We start from the raw sequence: 26,320 nt of genomic DNA on the forward strand, positions 1-26,320 counted from the left end.
AAAAAAACTTGGCTGTGAAGGGAAAAGGAGGGATGGTGTGACCGAGCGAGAAGAGAGGCGGTCTGAGCACGTTTATAGCTGAGAGGAAGCGGGGAGAGTGGGCAGACAGGAGCGCAAACATCTTCCCGTCCTCGCAGTTTTTGCCAACCCTCCCCCCACGTGACCGGGAAGTAGCCCGCGCAGCACCGGCCTGGAGGGACTACAGTCCCCAGAAGGCCCCGCGGCGCGACGGGGGGGGTGGAGTCGAGGCCTGGCGCGCGCCCCAGCGGCGCGAGCGGAAGAGTAAGAGCTTCGAGGAGGCGGCGGAAGCAGAGAGCGACGGCGCCCCCGGTAACTAGCGATCCCGCGTCCCTGTCCCTCCCTCCTTCCACACCCCTAGCCGGGCTGGTCGCTCCCACTTCTCCCCACCCTGGACAAGACTTCCTTTCCCCTTTTGTTCGTTACCGGTATTTCTTTTCCCTCACGTGATGCGAGGGGCGGGTCTCCGCCTCGGGCGGAGGTTACTGGGAAGCTGCCACCCTTCGACCTTGCGGGCCCTGGGTTGCGGGGTTCTTCCGAGGCCCTTTTGCTGTCCTAGGGGCTGCGTGCCCGCTTTGGGCCCTCTTCCCAAGTACTCTCTGTGGAGAGGACATTTCTTCCCCGGGTTTCAACAGGTACTGAGCGGGTCCGTGGCGGGAACCCCCCCCCCCCGGGGGGATGGGGCTGTAGGTCACCGAGAAGACCCCGGGGCGGCTGGCGGTTTCCGGGCTGCGAGCCTTTCGAGTGAGTCCGCTCGGAGCCCCGGGCTATGGGCTGTGGGTTGGGAGTAGCTGTCCGTACGGGAGGATGTACTTCCTGGTTTTCTTGGGCGGCCCTCGGAAAACCCCAAGTCCGATTATTAAAAGTTTTCTTTATCAATAAAGCCGCCTCTCAGAGTTGAGAAAGGGAAGAAGCATAGGATTTGGAGTCTAATGTCCTAGGAGTCTCAGGTCTGCCACTTGCTGGGCTTGTGATCTTTTGTAGCCCGTTTACTGCAGCCTCGGTTTCTGTATCTGAAAAATGGGGATAATAGTCTTTGGCCTGCCTGCCTTTCAGTTTTGGAGAGTTCAACAGATGTGATATATGTGAGAAAGCATGTATCAGATATAACCTCACTATCCTTCTGTCTTGAGTGTAGGTCAGTTGTAGTTTAAAACCGCATTTCCGTCTTTATGAACTCGATTATAAATATGACCACGGTCTTTGTGAAAGTCAAATGAGTTAATAAATAGGTGGAAGTGTCTTAGGAAAGGAATACAAGCCATACAAACATTCTTAAGCCATGTTCCTGTTGAAGAGGTGACATTAAGGCTCTAGCACCTGTGGAGTCAATTTTAAACTTCATCTGGATTTTAAGGTCCCCCAGAATTTGGACACCTCCCTTTCCCTAACATACCCACCTGTCTACCCCTTTTGCTCTGTTACAGCCTTCCTTCATTACACAAGTGCAAGTATCTCAGCACTTAATGTTCCTCAGTTGTGGTGCTAACCTAATGCCTGTCTCCAGCAGGTCTTGTGTTTTTTCCCCCTTTTCAGATACAACTGGTGCTAAATCTAGCTCTGACACAATCCCACTAACCTTGTGTGCATACTAGCTGAAATATTGGGTTTACCTTCACCTATCCTAGGTATATGTGCTAGAACTCTGTTTCCTCATAGTTAGAATTCAGAATATAAATAGCCCCTATCCTAGTCTTCTGGCAATTAAGATCTGAGACTCTAAGCAGGTGGCTTTTTGTCTTATTTCCCCCTTATTGAGAATGGGGTTTTACAATCAATTTTTTACGGGTTTGAAGGTGTAGTAATTAGGTAATCCTGTATTTATACTGAAATCATTGGTTGAAAAATGCTTGAATGCAGTTCAAAAAACAGGATGGCGGTATAGTGAATTAGTTGAATGTACAAAATTGAACAAATTGAGTTCAACTTCTGGTTCTGTGACTTCTGCTTTGACTTTTGGCAGATTAGTTGACCTCTCTAAGCCTGTTTACTAGTCTCTAAAATAGATATAACATTTACCTCACAAGGTGTCTATAAGGATTAAATGAGATTGAGTATAAGGAGTTCAGTAGTTCCTGGAGTAAGTGCTCATTATTTTATTGCTATTGTAATTGTTGACTATGATGATCAAAAATGATAATTTTAGATTATGTATTTCTTGAGATTCTCTCTCTTTTTTTTTCCCTGTAAAATGAGGTAGCTATCTTAAACCCCAAAATACTGTAAATAGAAGTACTCAGATTGCAGGGTGTTTTTTAACAATTGAACTTTATATAAAGATTATATTATGTCATTTTTTGCTTTTAGAGGTTTCCAGATGCCGTTGTGAAAAGGTTGTTGTCAGGATGTGCTTTGGACTGGTGCTTTACTTGTAACCTGTAGTAAGAATGTAGTTTTCTGTCTGCACATTGTAACTTGTAGTAGAATAATTATCTATGTTTATGATTTAGATATTAACTGTTGACTAGGACAGAGTTTTGTAGAGCATTTTTTGTCGTTCCCCTCACCCCTGCCTTTTTTTTTTTTTTTAAGTCAGACTATTCAACTCTAAAAGTTAGCTTAGTGGGTAGGTTCCAGAAGGCTTGGTGACCTCATTTTTTGAAGGTGAAAACTCTTAGTGACATTGGTGTATGTGCATTTGCAAGGAGTGAGAATTTAGAGAAACCAAGAAGGAAAGTCTAATAGAGAAAACTGATTTGTTGGTCAAAGCAAAATCTTAGGTTTAAGAATTGAAATGTTTATTTTTAGTTCCTACAAATGGGTGTTGACTAGAAGATATCTGCAGACTCAGATACTTAGGAAATGCTTCCTTCACTTTCTTTGATGTGGTATCCTCTGGCTCTGCCTTGCCAATTTCATTCTTTTATTTATTTTTTAAAGATTTATTTATTTATTTGCAAGAGAGAGAATCTTAAGCAGGCTTCACCATACTCAGCATGGAGCCTGACATAGGGCTCCATCTCACGACCCTGAAATCACGACCTGAGCTGAAACCAAGAGTAGGACTGCCACACGGGCACCCCTCATTCTTACTTTTAGTTATGAATCAGCAAGATAACTATTTTTTCACTGTAGACTTTTATACAAAGCTATGACAAAAGTCACTTCATTAAAATTTACTTTGTGTGCTATATAATATGTTTTTCTCCTTTGTTTTAAACACTTTTGTTCATTGGCATGTTCATTTTTTTACTTAGAGAAGTTTTGGAAGGTAGACTCATTCTCAGCTGTAGCATCTAAGTGTTAGTAGTAGATATGCTCAGTTAATAATGACTGTGTTGAATAGTTCTGAATAAAAACATTTTGTTGATTGTCCTATGTCCCTAAGGCACACTCTCGAGAGACTATATGGTATTGTGGAAATAACCTAAGCTTTGGAGTTAGATCAAGTTTTGAATCCAGGCTCCACTACTTAATAGTAATTTATGACTTCAGTTCGTATTATCATTCTGAGTTCATTTTCTTATCATCTGTCAAACAGGGGTAGTAATACCAATGCCATATGACTGAAAAGATTAGAAATTATTTGAACTAGGCACATACTAACCAGGCTTAGCAAAAGGTAGATTATGTTATTATTATTTCTTTAAAATTTTTTATTACATTTTTCTCTTAGTCATTGATTTTGGTAATACATCTATATCCACTCCTTTAATGCTTCACGTGATTAGTTTTTTTGTTGTTGTTTTGTTTTTTGATTTTTGTGGGTTTTTTTGTTGTTGTTAGCCAAGGTTAAGGTTGTTGACTTTGACCATGGAACCCTGAAACACGGCAAAGCTAATTGGCCAGCATGTTTGAATCTATGACCCTGTCCTCATTAACTCCATAAGCTAACTACTCAGAAAACAGCTCACCAGAATGAATGATAAAACTGGTATGTTGTTGATTCAGCACTCATGCACTCATTAGACATAATAGAATTAAATGAATTAGTGCCAGAAGTAAAAGTATAGACTTTTATTAGTAACCCTGTATAAATACAGTAACTTTCACACTTTAGGATGATCTTTGACAACCACTAACCAGAGTTATAATTCAGACATTTCTTTTAGTTGTTGAACGGTATTTGTTGCAGATTTTCTACTCATAGGAGAAGTGAGAAGAAATGGAATTAGGTTATTCATATCTTGAAAGAGAACCCTCCTTCTATGCCACCCACCAGAAAATGTGCTCTTAGCTAGTGGAGAAAACATTTAGAGTTCCCGGTTAATGAGCCCAGCAGGATGGATGAAGCCCATGTAACTCGTAAGAGTTTATTGAATTACAGAGAAATTCCAGTTGTCAGAGCTTTAGATAGAAGAGAGGTTATAGGGTGTTGCTCAGCAAGCTATAAGCCTGCATTTGGGAAGAGCGTTTTCTCCTCTCTCAATAAAACATAGACCAGTTGCTCCCAGTCTGTGGTGTGCATTTTTCACTTGTCTTATGCTAGTCTTCTATATAGCTTTCCATTCTTCAAATTCACTCTTCAGTTTTATTAATATTTGTTGTCCCTCTTGTATCTTTTTTTTCTTTTTATGTCAAACATGGCTGTGTTCAGACTAGGGATAAAAATAGAAAAGCAGAGAAGCACTGTTGGAAACAGCAGGTTCTGGTGTTTAGTATTGTGAGGTTCCCAAATAACACAGGTTAACCTGTGAATATAATGGTATTGATTTGTGACAGCTCCTGACCATTTAACTTGGCACAGAGCCAAAAATAGGGGCAAAAGGTATGTGGCACTCCTTAATAGGAGATTTGCTTCTTAGAAAAGTTTTCATTTTGTAAGTATTTCTTATTACTATTATTATATATTCAATACGTGCTCGTTACAGAGGATTTGGAAAATATACCTGTATTTTCACCATTTGGAAGTAACTTAACATTTTGGATTATTTGCTTCCTTTCTGTTTTCTGTGTATGTTTATTAATGTAACACAGACACACTTAAATTGGAATCTCTTGCTATTGTATATAAATTCTGTATCCTGATTGAAAAAAAGTAACATGTTTATGAATAGTGTTTAGAACAATTTCTAGAACTAGCATGAATTATATATTCTGGGCAATGATCTTTAAATTTGTATTCATTTTGGGTGGGAAATTAGAAGATAGGTTCCAATTCTGCTTTACCATCGCCAAACTGAAAAGCAGGGCAAGTTGTAGCCTATCTCTGGGTTTGTGGCAGCTGTCCAACAAACTTTCTGAGGTATTTGACACAACTATCTGATGAAAGTTAACCTTTTCCTTACAAAATCACTCATACACAGAAGAAGACCTAGTCTGGTCGGTCTTTGAGATTCTTCTAGTTCTGCTACTGGATGATCCTTGTGTTGAGGAATACAAAATAGAGCAGTATCTGTGAGGTTATTTGGGCTTCAAGGAAGAGGAGGATCTTAAAGGAAGTGATAGAGTAACGGATTGACTGGAGAGGACAAGAAAATTCCACACAGAGAGGAGCAATGAGAATTTAGAAGCAAAAATGAGTACAATATGTGAGTTGAGTGAGACAAAAAGGGAATGTTAACAGTACTGCACAAATGAAAGGTATGATTTTTACTGAGGATGAGTAGTAAAGAGATGTGACTTGTTAGGTTTATGTGTGTGATAATGAGGAAGAATTAATGGAAGGCTTTGAAGGTTAGACTGAAGAATATAGATTTGGTCCTGTAGGTGATGGTACTTCTGTTGAAAGTCATGATGAAAACAGCAAGAAAGGTTGTCCTGGTAGCTTTGTGGGATAACCACAAAGTTGAGAGTTTTTGGAGAGTATTTCAGTAGGACAGTGGTGGGGTAATGTGGGAACAAAACATGATGGCTCTTGTGGAGGAAGAACAACAGTAAGCATGGGTTTGGAAGAGCTGGAAGAATCAGAATACCTCAAAGTTTTGAGCCTGACCTAGCAAGTATATTGTGGTGTAATTGATCGTGTCATTGGGAAAGGAGCTCAGATAGGCCTAGGGAGAGAGATAGTGAGTTCAAGTACTAATACAAATTTTAGGTATTAGATAATTTGAGTGGTAGTTAAAAAAAATCTGGTGCTTTAAAACTAAAGAACTTAAAAATGAATGCTCTTCTTTTTAAATTGTTTTTGAGGCCATGCATTTATTTTAGCAAATAAATATTCTTTGGAATTTGTCTTTTGAAACTGCTTTCAGAACCAGTAGAGTCATACAAGAAAACCAGTCTTATTACTTGATGATCATATCATTTGTCTTCAAAAGAGTATTTTCTAGCTCGATCACTCATCTTATTTACTGATTGCTAAGTGATATTTGACAGTTTCTAAAAATGTAAAGGCATAAAATTTATTACCATGGTGGATGTGTAAATGATTGTAGTGTGGTCGCTGAGGACAGCTTAAAAAGTCTGAAGCTGTGATGGCATCCTTAGAATAAAGTGCTGGTGTACTCTGGTTAAGAGGGTAGGTTCTGGAAAGCCTAGGTTTGAATGATCTCTTTGGTACATTAGTTATGTGTCTTGAGCAAGTTCTTTAATTTGTCTGGGGCTCAGTTTCCTCATTTTTTAAAATGGGTACGGTGATAATACTCCTTACTTCATAGAATTCTTGTCAGGATTAGCTCTTATACTAAGAACAGTGCATGGCAAATATTAAGAGCCCAGTAAATATTAGCTATTCATTAGCGTCATAACAACCACGGCTATTGCTACCATCACTACTGTATTTATCTATTTTGTTTGTTTTAAAAATCACTTATGTTCCTGTTTAGTTATGTCTTATACAAGTGAAATGATAGGCAGCTGGAGATAAAACTAGAGCACAAATAAAAGACCTGACATACAGTGTGTGTGTGTGTGTGTGTGTACTTTGTTTTTTGTTTTTGGTTTGGTTTTGTTTGGTTTTTTAGAATGTTGGCCTAGGAGAAGAGTGGAAAAGACCAAGGGTGGGATATTGGTGAATACTTGTAGTAAGGGTTTGGGAAACAGAAAAGGGGCTGGCAAAGGAGCAGGTGGAGATTGTTTAGAGAAAGAAAGAAAACAAGGAGTGGGTCTTAGTAGTAGAGGTTATACTAATTAGGATTAGATTTGGTTGCAGCCAAGTAACAGAGACTTAAATATCATAGAAATGTATTTCTCTTAATGTCAGGAATTCCAAAAGTAGTGTAGGGCTGGTATGGTTGGTTTGTCATGGTGTCATGTTGCTGCTCTTTTGTGCATGGATTCTGTTCTTTTCCAAAGTTATCTTATGGTCTAACATAATTACTGGAGCTCCAGCTGTTTCATTCACATTCCAACCATCAGAAAGGAGGAAGAGAATACATCTCCTTCCCTTTAAGGATATTTACTGAAAGTTACATGTGCCACTTCTCATATTCCATTGGTGAAAATTCGTCACTTAGCCACACCTTCCTGCTGGAGAGGTTGGGATTTGTAGACTATTTTGAGTGGTCAGTGCCTGGGCGTAAAGAACAGGAACAATGAGGATAATCCAAATATAGCTAGATGAAGAATATAGGGTAGATAACCCAAGTTAATTCTCCCTTTAGGACAGTTTGTCATTATTGGTAATCCTTGACAGAGTTTCTATACTTATGAAAACTGCGAATATAAAACCACTCTTGTCAGATTGTGTCAATAGTACTTTGTTTTTAGGGTGTAATCCTTCACGAATCCTTGTTTAATAAGGATTATCAGTCTCATAAGGAAAAAAATTATTTGTATGTACATGTATGTATGTGTGTATACAAATACATAATGTGTGTGTGTGTTTATATATTTCCTCATTTAACCTTGGCCTTGGCCTAAATTACTTTATATGGCAACAATGTGCAGTAAAGTGATGGTAAATAAGCCTCTGTATTTCTCTTTTGTAGTTTTAAGCCCATAATTTTACTTAGCTTTCCATCCACTCTCCAGTTCGGTTGTGTTGGGCAGTGTTTTAATCCATCTGTGTCCTTTTATATTACTACTCTCTTTTACTGCTGTTAATCGTACTTCCCAAAATAGATAAATGAGCAAATTTAATTAAATGTGTTATTTGCACTCTCCTGATCATTAATGAATTTGTAAGTAAGATCAGACCTACAGTGTTTCTAGTATTATAATTACTGAATTCTGTCCACTCAAGTGGTAATTATTTGCTTTAAGATTTTTTTTATTTTTAAAGCTTCTATATTTTGTGTGTTTGTGTTCTTTCAGTATTGGAAATATGAAGGTCTTCCAAAAAAAAAGGGGGGGGGGGAGAACTTTTTTCCCTAGGATTTTTTTTATTCTTTTCAATTGAAAATATTTTATTTATATATTTTTGAATGATGAACAATACATTTAAGATAAGAAATTCATCAGTTGCTGTTTTTTGTATTTTATCAACAGACATACAGTTTAAAATAGACAAGTTTTAAAAGTCAAATAGTAAAAAAGGGATTTATAACAAAATATAGTGAATCCCCCTGCTCTCTAGTTTCCTCCCTAAAGGTAACCACTTTCAGCTCCTTAAGCTATTTCTTCTGGCATTTATGCATCTCCATGTTTCAAAATAATATATGTGCAGTGCTGTCCTTTTTCATTATATATTGAGTCTCTGTTATGGTAGAGAAAGCTGTACTGTTCTTAAACCACCATCACCACTACTGTTCTCTTCTAGCTTCCTAATTTAGTTATAATATTCGGTTAAATGAGATAGTTAATGTTGTGTTTACATTATTATGCCTGTGCAAATTTTACTTGCTGATAGTGTCTGAAATAGTAGCCTCTCAGTGCAGTTTTCCACAAGGTCAGTCACAGTAATCTGTCAGTTCCAATTTTCTTTCCTTTAAAAAAATTTTTTTGGCAACTTCTCTTCTGGAGACCTTCATTGTCCTCCTATCTGGGCCTAACTATCTGGGCCTACTTCACAGCTCTTTTCCTGGGAAGATTTCCCTTTGTTATCTTTAGACTTTTCTCTCCTTTTCAGTTTGATTCCTAGTATTATAACTCTTATCTTCCTTATTCTTCACTTACCCTCTTGCTTAGGTAGAGCACATCCTCTAGTAGTTGTGTTGGATGAAAAAGATGATACTGTGGCAGAGAACATGGGGATGACAAACCTTCAACATGCCTGACTCTGTCACATAGCTTCAGTCTGAACCGGTTGCCTTCTACTTTTGGTGCAGTTTGCATCCTGGAATCCTGGAATGTCCACTCACTGATATTCCTTCACTTTTCTCTTGTGTTGGATATCTTGTTTTCCAGACCCCATGCCTTTCTTTGTTTTGGTTTGTTTCTTCATTTGGTGTCAAAGGATGATGAGACCATCACACCCTATCTAGAATATCTCATCAGGCACAATCTCCTTGAACAAAGAGGATTGTTAATCTTACATAGTGGTTTTGGGGAGGGTGGAGTTAAGGGATTGGAGGATTTTAAGAGGTGGAAGTGGGTTAACATCATCTATAGAAGCATGGTTACTTGGGTGACGTTGTTCATTGGTTGGCACTTGGGAGTGTATTTATTGGAGTGAATCTGTCCCTGATTGTTTGGCTTGTAAAAGAGTGCCTGTTGTGTTAAGTTGTCCTTATCAATTGAATGGATTTAAAACTGGTACTCCTGGCAATTTACCATGGCTACAGACAGTCCGTCTTTTCTTGAATTTGTTCGAATTTTAAATTTTCAGTCCTCCGGTAATTTTCTAAGAAAGTGTATACGTGGGAGGTAATTTTTTGAGCCTTTCCATGTCAAAGTGTCTTTTTTTTTTTTTTTTCCTGTCCTCACATTTGATGAATATAGTTTGGATGAGTGTAAAATTTTAGATTGGAAATGTTTTTCTTCGGAATTTTGAATGCATAGTTTTTTCTCCTTGTCCTCTATTGCTCTTGAGAAGTCCTCAGCAAACGCAAATCCTCTTCTTTTGTTTGGACCTACGCTTTGGAAACTTGTGAAGAGTCTCTGCTTTGCACCCAGTACGAAATTAAACAGTGATGTGCCTTGGTGTGGGGTCTTTGTCTATTTTTATGTAGTGCTGGGTATTTGTAGGTACTTGGAGGTCCTTGTAATCTACAATTTGCATTTTTTGGGGAGCTGGTATGTGGGGATGGGGTGGGGAACATAGATCTTAGCTATTAACATGCTCCCTTAATCACCCTGTTTGAAAGACCTCTGCATTTTTGTAGTCAGCCTAGAGATCATCCTTTTTACATTCTGCAGAGATAACCTCAAGTTTTCTTTCAAGGGGGAGAAGGGGATCTAAGGATCTAACTTCTCCTCAAACAGTCTCCATTTCACTTCCAATTCCAGAGGTGGTGCTGGCTGTAAATTGGGTTGGGTCTCAGCTTTCTCTACTGCTGGATTGAGATTTGGCTCTCCAGGACCTGCTGTAAATACCTGTATATGTTCCAACTTCCAGAGTTGTGTTACTTACTCTTTTCTCCTCTTTCCATCTTTGTTGATTTGTATGTTAAAAAAAAACCAAACAAACTTTTATGTTAATAGGATTTTGTAAAGAAGCAAATTTATATGCGTATGTCCATTCCGCTCTCTTAACCCACAGGACTGAAAGGATTTGATAAGACTGACTGCAATATTTTTATGTGAAATGATACTACATGATAATTATAATTTTAATACATGAAAGGCAAGTAACAGTATATGGTGCTCAAAAACAATAACTGAATATGGGTCTGCAGAGAGGGTAATGTTATAGTAAAGGAAGAATGTCATGCCTCCCTTGACTGCAGGCTATCCCTTTAATTTCTACAGATAATTTTTGGTAAAAGACATAAAAATGATTCATTTTCATTATAAGAAAGCTAGTAAATACTGATAAGTATGAGGAAGAAAATAAGAATCACTTTGATTCCTCAGTGTATTTTCTAGTCTTTTCTGTGCATTTACTTATGTATTTGTGCAAGTACGTTTAAATGAAACGTGTATTATTTTGCTTCTCCCTCCCATTTTTTCCCACTGTAAATGTATATATCTTTTAAGAGGATTGTTTTGTGCAGAATCTAAAGATAATATTAACAACTTCTAACAGCTGCCATTTATTTGATTACAGATTATGTGCCAGGTACTGTGATAACATCTTTTTTTCTGTTTAATTTATGTTGACGTTATTTCAGACTGCAGGAAAGTTACAAGAATACAAAAAATTTACCCAGATACCTCAAACGTTAACACTTCTATACATTTCCCTTTTCTCTGCCTCCTTCCATTTCTCCTTTGTCTCCTCCTCCTCCTTCCTTTTCTCTCCCTCTCTCTCTCTCTATATATATATATATACACACATATACACATATATATACACTCTTTGTATATGCATTTCTTTTTTTTTTTTTTTAAGATTTTTTATTTATTTGACAGAGAGAGAGGGAATACAAGCAGGGGGAGAGGGGGAGAGAGAAGCAGGCTTCCCGCTGAGCAGGGAGCCCGACGTGGGGCTCGATCCCAGGACCCTGGGACCATGACCTGGGCCAAAGGCAGATGCTTAACGACTGAGCCACCCAGGTGCCCCTGTATATGCATTTCTTGAACTATTTGAGTTAGGTGCAGGCCTGTTTCCCTGTATACCTAAATACTTCAGAATGCATTTTCTAAAAATAAGGTTTTTTTTTTTTTTTTATGTAACTGCGGTACAGTTGTCAAAATCAGGAAATAAACAGATTTAATGTTATTATCTAATCTATAGACTTGTTCAGATTTCAACCCTTGTCCCAATAATGTGCTTTTATAGCAAAAGAAAATTCTGCATTCCAGTGGTCATATCTCTTTACTTTCCTTTAATCTGGAGCATTTCCTCAGTCTGTGTTTTTTTCATGACATTGGCATTTTTGAAGAGTGCAGGACAGTTATTTTGTAGAATGCCTCTAATTTGGGTTTATCTGATGTTTTCTCATGATTGGATTTAGGTTATCTATTTTTGGCAGGAGTACCATAGAAGTAATGTTATACTTCTCAGTGCATCATGTCAGGAGGCGTAGGATGAATTACTGGTAATGTGATCTTGGATCACTTCATTAAAAATCCATCCTTGTTTTATACCTTTAAAAAAAAAACACCTGTTTTTTTTTTTTTTAAGTTTTTTAAAAGGTAGTGTCTGCCAGGTTCCAGTGTGGTTACGATTTTTCCTTTTGTAATTTTTTTGGTGGTAAAATATACATAACATAAAATTTACCAGTTTAGCTATTTTTATGTGTATGGTTTAGTGGGGTTAAGTACATTCACTTTTTTTTTTTTTTTTTAAAGAGCGAGAAAGCTCATTTGTGCACACGTGTGAGCAGGGGTGGGGGGTGAGGAGCAGAGGGAGAGAGAGAATCTCAAGCAGGTTTCACGCCCATTGTAGAGCCCAAAGAGGGAGGGAGGGGGCTTGATCTCATGACCCAAGAGTTGGACACTCAACTGACAGAGCCACCTACATTTTGTTTGTAATTCTGAAGTATCTTTGAGAAAAACAGTTTGGGACCTTATGAATGTCTTGTTACTTCTTGAGCTTTTACTCACCAATTTTAGTATTTAGTGATTTCTGCCTGAATCATTTTCATGATGGTTCCTGAATGGTGAGTTTCTAATTCTGCCATTTTTTTCTACACTTATTTATAATAATACTTTATTTCATAATTATTTGTTTTGTGGCTGTCCCTGATTTGGCCAGTGGGAGCCCCTTCAAGCTAATTCCTGTCATTCTTTTGGCTTGCCCTTCTCATTCTTTGAGTACTGCCTTACTTTTTACCACAATAAAATGTTTAGGCTCATCTTGTACTTTCCCAGCCTGAGCCCTGGAATGAGCTATTTCTTCAAGGAGCTCTGGTTCCTTTTAGTAGAGAATGGTTTCAAAAGCCATGATTGGGACTCCAGATGCCCTCGTTACTACTGGGTATTATTGCTCCAGGACCTTTTGGCAGGCATCTAGGAAATAGATGTATGTGGTATATGTGTGTGTGTCCACGCACACTCGTACATCTTCATCTGTCTACTGAAAGCACTGAGTTTATACTGATAACCTCTGATCCCAGCCAGTACTACAGGGTTTATTCTGTCCTTCCTTTATTCTGTACTTATAACTTCCTCTTCCAACAGTGAGAAATCTAACCCTGTTACTCATATTTTTACTTACTGGCTCAATCCTAGAATATCAGAAAATAGTTTAAGAATTGCTTACTCATACCACTATTTAAAAGATACCTACTAAGGAGGTTCAATATTTCTTGATAGGTTTTCCTTTAGCCTAAGGGTATGTAGTCTAAATCTCCACTGTCAAATAGGGTAGCTACAACACATGAATTGTGTCCGAAGTGTAAAATATACATTGGATTTTGAAAACTTAGTATGAAATAAGGAATGTCAAATATCTCATTAGTATTTTAATAGTATCTTTATGTTGATTATATATTAAAATATTTTAGATATATTAGATAAGATATATTAAAATTAATTCCACCTGTTTTAATGTGGCTACTGGAAAATACTAAATTACATATGTGGCTCCCATATGTTTCTATTGGACAGTGCATATCTAAAAACCATGTTTAAAAGTTACTTGGATTAGTTTTCTCTCTCCAGCATTCTTCCCTCCCTCCCATGGTTATGTTAGTCATTTGAAATACAGTTAGTTCAGTTCTATTTCTATTCTCAGTTTTTCTCCTTGTCCTAATTGATCTTCCTTATTTTTGAGTATGTGAAACATTAACATGGTTCCAAAAGTCAGAATTGTACAAAAAATACATACTCAGAGCAGTGTGTCACCCTTTTCTTTTTCCTTACCACCTGTTTCCACCCACCCTCTATAGATAACCAGTTTCATCATTCTCTGAATTATCCTCACTGTGTGTTTTTCCCCCAGGAATGATGAGATATATGTTTATTTTCTTAGTTCCTCTTCTTTTTTACACAAAAGGTGCATATTATAGATAACTCTTTTGTACTTTGGTTTTCTCAATTAACACAATGTATTTTGGAATCCATTCCATATCAATTTATAGATTCACCCTCCCTCTCTCTGTCTTTTCTTCCCTCTGACAGTTGTGTAGTACTACTGTATTGTGAGGATGTTAACTATTCTTTTATGCTGTTCGCAATATTGGTTATTCTTACATCTTTATTTTGTTGAACTTTCGTAATCAGCTGTCTATCTCCATAAGAAAGTTTGCTCAAACGAGATTTTTATTGGGATTATGTTAAATTCATAAATTACTTGAGGGAGAACTGACATCTTTATGATGTTGAATTGTGTTGAGTCCATTTGTTAAATCTACTTGTGTGTCAGGAATGTTTCAAAATTTTTATATTGGTTTTATACACTTCTTGTTAAATTTTCCATTTTTAAAAAATGTAGGTCTTTATATCAAAATTTATAGAGCTACATTATTCTTTCTAATGACTGTCTATTTTTCTATAGTTGAGATGTACCATAATCTATTTAACCTTGCCCATATGGGTGCACATTAAAGTTTATAATTTCTCACTATTATAAAGAGTTCTGGCATAAGTCTTCTGGTAGAAGTTCAATATCTGAAATTTGTTCAAATGCTTTATACGTTAATAAAATGTGTGCCTCCACTAACAATGTGTGAACTCTATTCAGTCTCCATTTACCAAAACAGGACCTTATTGCTCTTTTTTTTAATCTTTGTCAGTTTGACAGACAAAAAAGGTACATTTATTTTGCGTTTCTCTGCTCACTGATGTGATTTATTTTTTCTTAGCTAGTTTATTTTTTATCCATCCAACCATCCATTCAGTATATTCTTATTGAGCATCCACCATGTGCCATCCTGTTAGTTAGAACTATAATGATGACTAGAAGTTGCTCTTTTTGTGTTTTTTATCATTTGTATTGTTTTGTTTTTTCTCTCTCTTTTTTTAATGGCAGTGAGTAGGCACTTCTGCCCCCTCAGATTAGTTCTCATAGGACTGAGAGTGAGAAAAGATGACATTTTTATTCTGTTTGGGTCATGAGCTTCCAAGAAATATTTTTGTTATTTGTATTTATTTCCATTACACATTCTATGGTAGGTAAACGACTGTGTTAAGCTTTTAGTATTCAAAAAATGAGATAATGAAAGTTAACTGCATACACTAGTGTCAAAGAACTGATAATTACATATTTTTATAAAAGTAACTTTTATTATTATTATTATTTTCCAGGTGAGGCTGCTGTTTATCAGAAGGAAAGCTTTGTGTCGTTTGCCTTCAGACACAATCTTATCTGTGTGTTCTAAAGTTTTATTCAGAAAATAAATGTCATTTATTTGGTAAGTCATTTAATTACGACTTCTGCGTATATTATAGAAATATTGTTTATTTACTCTAAATATTTGCTTGCTTGCTTATATTTTGTTTCTTTAGTGTCATTTTATTTGTAACTCTCATGTAAAAAACAAGTTTGAGCGTGGCAATTACCTGAAGGACTAACGGTGTCTTAAAGATTTTCTTCTGTTCACTGTTCTTAATTTTGGTGTTTGTGGTAAAGAGATAAGGGGCTGGTTAAATATTAGCATTAGTTCTCAGAACTTGAATACTAGTTTTGCTCTTTTTAGTCTCTCTCCACCTAGGAACTGAGAATTGACGTCCTTCCTGTCAAGCTCTAGAACTTCTGTCTCGTTCATACAGGGAGCAGTTCAGCCATCCCTGGTGGTCTAGTGGTTAGGATTTGGCGCTCTCTCATACAGGGAGCAGTAAAGAAGCTGTGTTATTGTAGAGGTTTGAAGAACTGATTCAGGAAGAGTAGATGGTCAATTATATCTTCAGTAAGGCATAATGAAGCAGAATGAATAATGCTATCAAAGGAATTAGAAATGAAAAATAATGAGGTATATAGTGAAACTGATTTTAGTTGTTTAATATTACTCTGTAGGTGTTTTTTTTTAATTAAGTTTTTTTCCAGGAAGATATAAGTTGATATTATCACTGTTTTGTAAGAGGTTCTTCTTACCCTCATCCTCTTAATGATCTTTTCAGTCTATTCCAGGTTCTGATTCTTATGTGTCACCAGTGATAACTGGGAAGCTGATATGTAGGGTGAAGACTTCAGTGGTATCAAGAGGGTTAGTCATAGCAAATGTCAGAAGATCATACTTGGGTGCTGCTGAAGCATATGGCAAAAAATTGGAAACTAATGAAATGATACTGGTGACTTAAAGAACTTTCTATTAAATGGTTTTACATAGCAATATATAATGAAAAGTAAATATTGACATTGAGAGCTGAGCTGAAACGTATTCTCAAATAGAATCTAAGGATGAGGAGCCAAAGCTATGGAAAAAAAAAGGGGAAGAAGATTCTCTTTTCATATCTTTTTTGGTAATCTCTTTGCTTTTGTTAGCATCAGAAAACTGACTTCTAATGTTCTTAGAGCGTGTGTCTGGCTTGTGTGAGTAGAGGCATTGGATTTCATTGTGCGTGAGTCTGGAACGGCCCCGATCTGAGAGCATACCAAAGTGAGTTTTAATCTTGGTTATTTAAAATCTCCTTGTACCTGTCTTATTAGGAGTATTATTTTTTTTAAGAAGAAACTAATTTGCAACTGCTATAAAGAGTGACATTGTGTCCGGGAAAATGCTGTACTAACACACTGCGTTGTCCCACAAGAGTACTTCCCAAGTCCCTGAACGCAGTGCTGACAATCTGTGACGGCCTGTGAATGGTTGGGCAGCAGTTGGGGAAGACCGCCAGCAGAGTGAGATGGTTGTGTGTAAGTTATAGAGGAGGTGGGGAGGGGAACAAATGAGAGAAGAGCAGAGCAACTCGGGTTCTGTGGGCAGTTTGAATGGAAGCTATTGTTAGCTCTGCTAAAACGACTGTGAAGTGAACAGCCAGAGAGTGGGGAGGGCTTTTGGTGGAGTAGAAAAATCGGGTATTTCACTTTTCCTTTCAAGGTGTCATTGTTTCATTCTGTCACCAAACTGTAAGGCTAAATGTTCTATTGATGAGAGTATGGATTGGATAGATTTAAAAATTTTGAAGACACTAGAAATACCACTTCATGCCAGGAAATGGGACTATAAAGATCAGGGTGATAGGGATGGGACTTATCTTTTCCAGGAATTATTGTAATGGTAGTAAGGCCAGTTACCATATCTAGATCTGGAATGACTGGGCCTTTATCTCAGACAAATGGATATCCTGTCATTTATTTATATATTAGATTTTTTATACATTTACCTCCAACTGGTGGTGGTTTAGAAACACTCAGCCAGCTAGAGCAGTCTTCATCAGACATCAAGGCATGGGTTTCTGAGTATTTCTGGATTGTGGAATAGAATTTAATGTGGGGCAAGTTATGGTTCAATATGGTTCAAGCTTTGGCTCTAGCTAGACTAGTTTCTTTAACTGTCTTCAAAATAACATTCTTTGACTTACTGCCTCTTCATATTGTTCACACTATTCCTTCTCCAGGGAATGTCTCCCTCTGATTCTCATTCCCTAAACCAGCTTATAAAGGCCTCACTCCAATCCCACTTACTTTATGACATCGTCAACCATTCCAGGCCCTTAGTGATATTTCACTTTTTATGTTTTTATCATTTACTGCTTTTCTCTTTATTTGGCTATCATATGTTACCTTAAAATTTTTTTTTTAGATTTTATTTATTTATTTATTTGTCAGAGAGAGAGAGAAAGCATGCAAGTGAGCACAAGCAGGGGGAGCGGCAGGCAGAGGGAGAAGCAGGCTCCCTGCTGAGCAAGGAGCCCAATGCACGAGACTCGATCTTAGGACCCTGGGATCATGACCTGAGCCAAAGGCTGATGCTCAACCGACTGAGCCACCCAGGTGTCCCAAAATTTTTTGAAAAAATTTTTTTATCTTCCCAATTAGGTGGGGACAACTTAAAGGGGAGGTTACATTATTCATGTGGTTCAAACCATGTTATATTATTGTAGTCTTACTTTACAGTCTTCCATTGTCCCAGCATAGATCTCAGTACAGTATCTGCACTTAGTAAATATTTGTTTTGACTTGGAGAAAATGCCATTACCTATTGTTAGCTTTTCCAGTCTTTAACATATATCTTTCTTTTTGTATCATAAGAATAATAGATTAAAATGCAGTTTAAGTACCTGAGTTACGTTTGTTCAGTACACTGTACTTCTTGGAAAGTCTTCTGTAGTGCTCAGTACGGGCTTCCTGATTTTTTAAAGGAGCATTGCTCTTAAGATATTATATTCTAAGGTAATTACAGTATTTGTTTTTCTTGAATCTCTAATTAGTAAACCTTCAATCTGCATGTAAGAGAAGCTCTTATTTGTTAATTTTCTAATGTTTTCTTTGCCTGCTTTGAAGTGAAACTTGCTTCTTTTGGTTTTTCAGATTCTTAACCAGCCACATTTGGCCTTTACACTTGGTAGCATAGCTACATGGAGGGAGGAGAGAGAGTTGTGACTGTCATCTCTAACACAGGAATTCCACCCCCTTTGCAATTCTCTTATTGCTGTTGCACTTGTTTTGTTTTGTTTTTAAAGCTCTTCTCTGCTATCTGTTGTTTTACCCCAATTTTTTTTTTTTTTTTTGGATTGATTTATTTTAGAGACGGAGGAGTGCCCACGAGCAGGGGAAGGACAGAGGGAGACAAGCAGACTCCCTGCTGAGCGGGGAGCCCTACATGGGGCTCAAACCCAGGATCCCGAGATATGACTTGAGCCAAAACCGGCCGTTTGATTTAGCCACCCAGGTGCCACTACTCCAATTTTTAGAAGGCATATATTCTAGTCTGCTACACTACTTAAGTGCAGGGACTTTGGAATCCTAAACAATACTTGGAAGCTGTGTGATTTTAAGTAACTTAAGTTTCAAATTTCTCATCTGTAAAATTGAGATAATCATAGCTACCTCTTAGTTTGTAGTTGGGATCAAATGAGGTAATATATATAACAGCATAGATTAAGCCTAGTGGCATCTACTTTCAAAATTTACTGTGTGGTTTATTAGATTTAGTTTGTGATTCCTAAAGGGAAAGAAAGATCAAGTTTAACACATGTCAGGTTTGAGGTGCAGTCCTAAAGTCTTGTCCATTTCAACTGTCTTGTCAACTATAGGATATCAGTGAGTGAAACCCAGGATAGACCCAGGAGAGGAACTAATTTCTGATAAGTCTAGAAATACAGACCAACCTCCAGATGTCTAGTAAGGGAAAGAAGTTTTAGGAGGGAGTTTTTCCTTTCTCTTTTTCCCAGGTATATATGCAGAGTAGGAAGCAGAATTTTCTCTCCACCTTTCTATTACATGTTATATTGCTGTTGTTCAGTTATATTAAAGTTTTGGTCTGACTGCCTTTTGAGGTGGTCAATAAAAGGTGCTCTAACATTAAACTTCGAACAGTTAAGTTGGTGAACTATGGGGTTACCATGTCAGTGAAGTGTGAAAGAGACTAAGCTTCAGACTTTTTCCCAGCCTATAAAGCGTGAAATCAGTTGGTGCCGATGCATGGCGACTCCATAGTCACTGGAGTGTAAAATAACTTGAGGACATGAATTGTGTTTCATTGTGAGAAAAGCCTTTTCGTGCCATGGTTTGTTTATGTGTTTTGGTGCCCCTACGATCCTATTGGAATCATGTATCGTATATATAGTTTCATTGTCTTGAAAATCAGATTTTTCATGAAATATTTCTTCCAGTTATGCAAGCTGTATTCTTAAGCAACTGCATGTAGAGAGGCAAAGGCTATAAATCTCCAACACAGACTAATAATAAAATACTGTAGCTATTATATCCTGTTTAAGATTATATCTGAAAATACTGTCTTCAGTAGGTATTTGATGTACAAGTTTCTTCTATTTTTAGACTCAGGTTTGAAAGTGCACTCTACATTCTGCCTTGAAGCTTCTTTCAGTCTAAGAATTGTGTTACCAGTCTCACTGGTTGCTGTTCCCACATTCACATGTGCTTCTGGAGAAAGGGAAGTATGTAGAGAAGGACAATGTTTTCAAATGGTTGGGGGAGTTGGGAGGAAGAAGTACAGAGATTATTCTTGTGGGGAATAGAAGAGAGGGAGTTCCTCTCCTGACACCTGGTGAGATTCTTCACCATATGGCTTTGAGGGTGAGGCAAGGTGAATGAGGAAGTTTCAGAGACAATAGTGAATTATTATTGTCAGCACTTTTAAGGCTGGAAGGTTATTGGAAATAGGCATGCCATGAAAGCATTCAAGTTCTTTCATTCTTAACCTCGGTTTTCTTGTTTTACTGCAGCGGTCTTTGAACTCTGTTTGGTTGTTTTTGTATTTATACAGAAGCAAATTGTGAATATTTATGAAATTAATACATTATTGTAAGAGACCATCCTGCTGAATATCACACAGTGTATTGTAGCAGTTAAATGCAGGGACTTTGAAATCCTAACTGGTGCTCAGAACTGTGTGATCTTGAATTACTTAAGCTTCGGGTTTCTCATTTGTATAACTGGGATAATAATAAGCACCTCATAGTATTATAGTTGGAATCAAATGAGATCTTTTACATATGTATTTATATATATATATATTTGTTTTTCTTGAATCACTAATTAGTAAACCTTCAATCTGCATATAAGAGAAGCTATATTTGTTAATTTTCTAATGTTTTCTTTGCCTGCTTTGAAGTGAAACTTGCTTCTTTTGGTTTTTCAGATTCTTACCAGCCACATTTGGCCTTCACACTTGATAGCATAGCTACAGGGAGGGAGGAGAGAGAGACAGAGTTGTGACTGTTATCTCTAACATAGGGATTCCACCCCCTTTGCAATTATATATATATATATAATATATATATATTAATTATACATATATATAAAACATTTAGCGTAGTCCCTGTCACATGGTAAATACTCATTAAATGGTAGTTGGTTATTTTTTCCTCTTTTTCTTCCTCTGCTACTATTCTTGGTACTACTCTACCACTTCTTCAGTTTGCTTGTAGGGCCTAAGCCTTAATGAAACAGAAAACATAATTAGATATAGTTCACAGCAGCAGATTTTGAAAAATATGTCATTGTTCTCTTAGACATGGCTTAATAGATCTTAACCAAATAGAAACTCTGTAAAAAGACTTTTTTTCATGAAAGGATTGTTATGTTGACTTAATAAGATAGCCTTGCAAATAAATATAAAAAATTATTTTAAAATGTATTTGGTTAATGCAAATAAAACAGCCTTTCTGTGAACTTAGGGAGTTTACAGAAATAAAATAAGAGTTCAGAGTATTGTCATTTCTTATTACTCACTTAACACAAGCTGTTTTTTCTGAGGAAGTGCCTTTTTAAAAATTCTTAGGAGAAATGTTTTGTCTGGTGTTAAGAATAGTCATAGTAGAGTTCCTGTCTAGTGTATGAGGCACTTTTTTGTGGGAATGGGATGGAAAAGTCTTCCTGATCATTTATACTAATGGAGATGAGCATTAGTGTGGGTAATATATTTGGTTTTGATCTGCATATGTGATTATTTTTGCAGCATAATTAACTTCCTGATTAACTTTTGTTCAGCTAGTATTTCTGGAGCACAGACGGGGTGAAAAACTGGGTAGGGCAACTATGATGAGGATAAAACTAGTAGTTTTAGTTGATATGAGACGCGGGTTCTGATCTCAGTTCCTACTCTTAGATGAATTCCTCGACCACTTTCTTCATCTTTAAAATGAGGAGGTGAGACCACTTGGTTTTCAAAGGTCTTTTTCATCTGGAAGCTTTTAAGATAGATATGGAGGGAGCTTGGCAGTTGGGAAATGCAGCAGTGACACATTTTGGCCACCAGAGTTTGAAGTCCATCAGTCAGCTTGTGCTATGTTTTAACAAGAAGGTAGCCAGCGTCCTTGGAAATGAGGAGGTCACGTTGCTTTTATATCCATTTGGTTTAAATAAGTTAGGGAGCTTCTTGCTTTTCTGATTCTACTTGGATTAAATATATTTCTGCTTTTGTTATTTTCAACCTTCTAGATAGGACTGTGAGAAATATGTAAGAAGGGAGAAAAGTAGAGGTTTCTAGTTGTTAGGGATTCATTAAATTTTGTTCTCCAAGATAGTGAGTGGCTCTCAGATGACCCATGGGCAACTTTGATGGGAGGCATAGTATGGGTGACCAAATTCAGTTATTTTTGGTCACCTTCTTCCCCCCCAAATACACAGGCATGCACACAAATGATACTCAACCCTAATTATCTCCATTGTCTTTGAAATCCCAAGGATGAAAGTGAAATGTCTGAGAAATATAATAGAATGAGCACAGCACTTGTAATTAAAACCTAGGTTCTAGCCTTTCTTTGTCACTTAATATCTATTTAACCATGGACATCACAACCTCAGATCCTCAGTTTCCTTATTTGGAAAATAAAGATGTTGAATTCTGACCTATGCAATCCCTTTCAGTAGTGTAATTCTAAGATTCTGTAAAAATTCTTTAATATTTATGTGAAGGGCAGTGATATTCTTGATACATTATAATAAGTAGTATCTTATAAAAATAGTACATAATATTTCTTTTTTGGGGGGGGCAAGAAACAGGACTATAAGTGTTGTTAAGGCACGAATGTTAAAATATTAAAGTAAACTACATAAGAGCAAGAAGAACAACACTCCACTGAGACATTTTTCTAACCCCACAAAAAATTCTCTAGAGCATAGGCTCAGGGTGCAACAAGTCAACCAAGAGGGGCCATACTAGGCAGAACCAGGCCAAGCTGATTTGGGGTATCGCTGATAATGAAGCATTCATAGGGGAAGTCATTTGGGGATAAATCAGCTTGAAAAAAGAGGGCATCTGTATCACAAAGGGAATCTATATCAAAAAGCTGGAGTCCGAATCCGTTTCTTCCAGCTACACAAGTGAAAATAACTTTGATACAGAGTCCAGTTATATGAGTCTGAGTTGCTGTCTGAGAGCACTGGATAATGTGGAAGGAACAAAGAGGGCATGGAGTCCAAATAGACAAGCTGAGTGTCTAGAAGGCGACAGAGCAAATGGATGTAGGAGTGTGCTTGTGAAAACGAGCAAGGATTAGTACTTACGATTTGATATGTACACAAGAGAGTAGAAGCCAGCTAGGCAGACTGGATAGAAACAGAATTTTGGGATTATCCTGGCTTTAATTAAGCACCATCCTTGGTGTTGGTAGGCAGGGTCTGCTTGGTATACCCAAGGCTCCATACATTTGAGGCTAGTGATTTTTATTACTGACAAACCCTACATGGTTTGTATGGTTCTGATGGCTTTACACTCCACTGGGTACACATATTCACAGATCTGTGCACTAATACTGCAGAGTTCATTTCACGGAACTGGCTAGTAAAAAATTTGGCAGGCAAGCTAGCTTTCCGAGTGCTCCTAGGAATGGAGCCCAGCTGTTCCCTTTGGGCTTTGAGCTGTTGGAATGCATTGGGATAGCAGCTAGAAAGAATGAAACTGTAACATTTTCAGCCTAGTTCATGACAGCAAAGCAGAGGTGTTAGAATTTCTGTTCTAGAGGTTTACACTGCAAGTAACTTAACCTGATTGTGTGTCTTAATATTACTGGGCTTCTGACCGCTGAAGTATGGCTTGGATCGATGGTGGTTTGGAGAAAGTAGAAAGAGGGCTATCCATCATTCAGAGGCTCCATAGAAGCTGCCTGATAACGCTGCTTTCACCAAGCAGCCATCTGTCCATCCATCCATCAGTAGGATGAAATGAGATTTAGCGGAACAGGCAGCCGTAACTCTGAGACACTTTCTGACCAACAGTTGCAGCCCTGGCCTGAGTCTGACCACAAAGCACAGCGCTGGGGATTGGCGGGATGTGGCAGCAAGTGCAGTCTCATTCCCGTCAGTGCAAGCCTAGAATGTGTTCAGTAGAGACCAGAGCACAGCCATACTTCCCATACAAAATTTGATAAACTTGGGGTGATCAGCAAACAGTAATGTTCTTTTTGCTCCATACTGTTTTACAAGTTGAACAGATCCTTTTGATGGAGAGTTTTTTGTTTGGCTTGGAGAAGAAATAGAATTAAGACCTGATTTCATTTTGCTGGAATCCCGCCACAGTGTAGCCTTTAACCTATATCTTATATTGGCAGAATGCTTTGTAAATGCTAATGAATCAGGATGACCACCTTTTTCTCCATTGAAAACACTGGGTACTTTTGGCAATTCCCTGTTTGTCATAGTATTGAGGGATAAGGCTAAATTAAATTTGAGGATAATTCAGTGATTTTATTTTGTACAAATTTTTTCCTATTAAATTGAAATTTGTACCTAGGTTGTTAGGTAGCAGAAATTGAATTTTCTTTCTCTTATTTCTCTCTACTTTATATTAGTGGTGTCAATATGAAGGAAAGAAAAGAAAATATGGATAGAAAAATGGCTAAAAGACTAGAGGCAAGAAGCTGGATTACTCCTAAAATGGATAATCAGGCTCTGAGTGATTGACTGTTAACTGTCATCTTCCTCCTTCCATGCTTTTCCAGGGCCCTGAGCCGTCTAAGAGCCTCTTGGTCAGTACAGATCTCCTTGACTAACGATGGGGTTATGTTCTGATAAACCCATTGTAAGTTGAAAATATCATAAGTTGAAAGTATGTTTAATATACCTACCTTACTGAACATCAGAGCTTAGCATGGCCTAATCTAAATGCTCTCATTTACATTAGCCTGTAGTTGAGCAAAATCATCCAACACAAAGCCTGTTTTATAATAGAGTGTTGAATATCTCTTGTAATGTATTGAGTACTGTACTGAAAGGAAAGAGGTGCAGGGTGGCTGTAAGTGTATCAGTTGTCTATCCTTGTGATGATGGTGTGGCTGATGGGGAGCTGCGGCTCACTGCCGCTGACCAGCAAGCATCACCAGAAAGTATTGTACCGCATATTGCTTGCTAGCCCAGAAAGAAATGAAAATTCACAATTCAAAATGTGGTTTCTACTTAATACATATGTGTTCCCACGGTTGTAAAGTTGTAAAATTAAGTCAAACCATTGTAAGGCAGGGACTGTGGGTATAGCTCTGTGCTCATGTTGCCTATCCTGGTACCTTTCCTACCCTGGCCAGCTTCCTTGACTGTTTTCTTGAAGTGGTCACTTCAGACCTCAGCTCCTGCTCTTTGTTCTGAAGCTTTGCTTTTCATTTCAGATTGGGGGAGGGGTCGGGGGAGCCTAATGTACCGGAGATGCCTCGGAAATGAGAGCCTTGGATGAATTCCTGGGCCTATTGATCCACCGGCAGTTTATGCATCCTGACATTCATAATCTCAGTAGGCTGCTGATGTTCCTGATTAATGGGCCCAGGGGCTGTCCATCCGTCACTTCACATTAATTACTGAAGAGGTGTTTTTCCAGTGATTTACCTGACAGTGGGCTGTGATAAATACCCCTAAGCAAAGTGGGCAGTGATTAATCATGGGGCCACACCCCTCCCCCCACTTTCCCTTCCCCCTAACCACAGGCCAGCATTGGGACCTGACCAAAGAGTGCCCCCTCCCCATAAGCTATCTATCTCCATAATTGCTTGTGGATGCATATTTATTGGGGCAATGGACCTGGCAGATAGCATTCTAGAATTTTTGCCGAAGATGATGAAAAATAAATCTTCCCAGTAGGAAGAGTAACTAGTATGTTTTTACATGGGGCAGAAAAGTATATATGAGCTGCCTTTATGTTGCTTTTAAGAAATCTGATAGAAATATTGCCTACCTACTCTGCATGTGCTCAGTACTGTGTGGTTGCTCTGTGAGCTTTAAAAGGAGGAGAAAGTATAGCTTTTGTTTTTGTGAAATTAAATTCTCCCTATCCGGGGAGAATCTATGAACACATATGAAAAATTAGAGAACATTTCAAGGCACTAATATAATCTTGGGAGGGTTGGGGTAGAACTCCAGGATTTCAGTTCTTGTTTTGGCCTTAGAAAATGAAATTTAGTAAAATATTTGAATATTAAGTATTTTCCATGTGTCTGGCACTCTGTTCAACCCTGGAACTATGAAGATGAATGTGATACAGCACAGACCTCGGGAATCAAAGGCTAATGCTCTTGGCTTCAGTTTCTCAAGCTTTAAAATAAGCTTTTCCAGGAAAAATATTTTAAATTAATTTAAAATTAATTAATTTAAAATTTAAAGTGATTTAAAATTATTTTTTTTAAGTAGGTTCCACGCCCAGCATGGAGTGCAACACAGGGCTTGAACTCATGACCCTGACTGAGATCAAGACCTGACCTGAGATCAAGAGTTGGATGCTTAACTGACTGAGGCACCCAGGCACCCCTAAATTTACTTTTATATTAACTTTCACATTAATGTTTTTTCTTGGGATATTTATTGAGTACTTGTTATGTTCCTGAAGATACAAGAAGCATGTGAGAAATAGTATTTGTTCTCAAAAAACTGTATTACAGAATATGAGGTGACATTCGGTGAAACATTTAAAGAAGAATTTGTTAGTATATAATGACATGAATACCATAG

General features: G+C 37.7%; 1 protein-coding gene across 1 annotated transcript in view; it reads left to right on the forward strand.

Moving 5' to 3' along the window:
* The first annotated feature begins 301 nt into the window (after positions 1-301).
* The window catches only part of R3HCC1L (R3H domain and coiled-coil containing 1 like), an 83,064-nt gene continuing 57,045 nt past the window's right edge, over positions 302-26,320 (forward strand). Inside the window, exons 1-2 of the mRNA XM_021699621.1 lie at positions 302-330; positions 15,073-15,179. The gene's annotated coding sequence lies outside the window, so the exon portion shown is untranslated. The remainder of the gene's footprint in view (positions 331-15,072; positions 15,180-26,320) is intronic.

This window comes from Neomonachus schauinslandi, chromosome 6, assembly GCF_002201575.2.
Source record: "Neomonachus schauinslandi chromosome 6, ASM220157v2, whole genome shotgun sequence".
NCBI classification, from domain to species: Eukaryota; Metazoa; Chordata; class Mammalia; order Carnivora; family Phocidae; genus Neomonachus; species Neomonachus schauinslandi.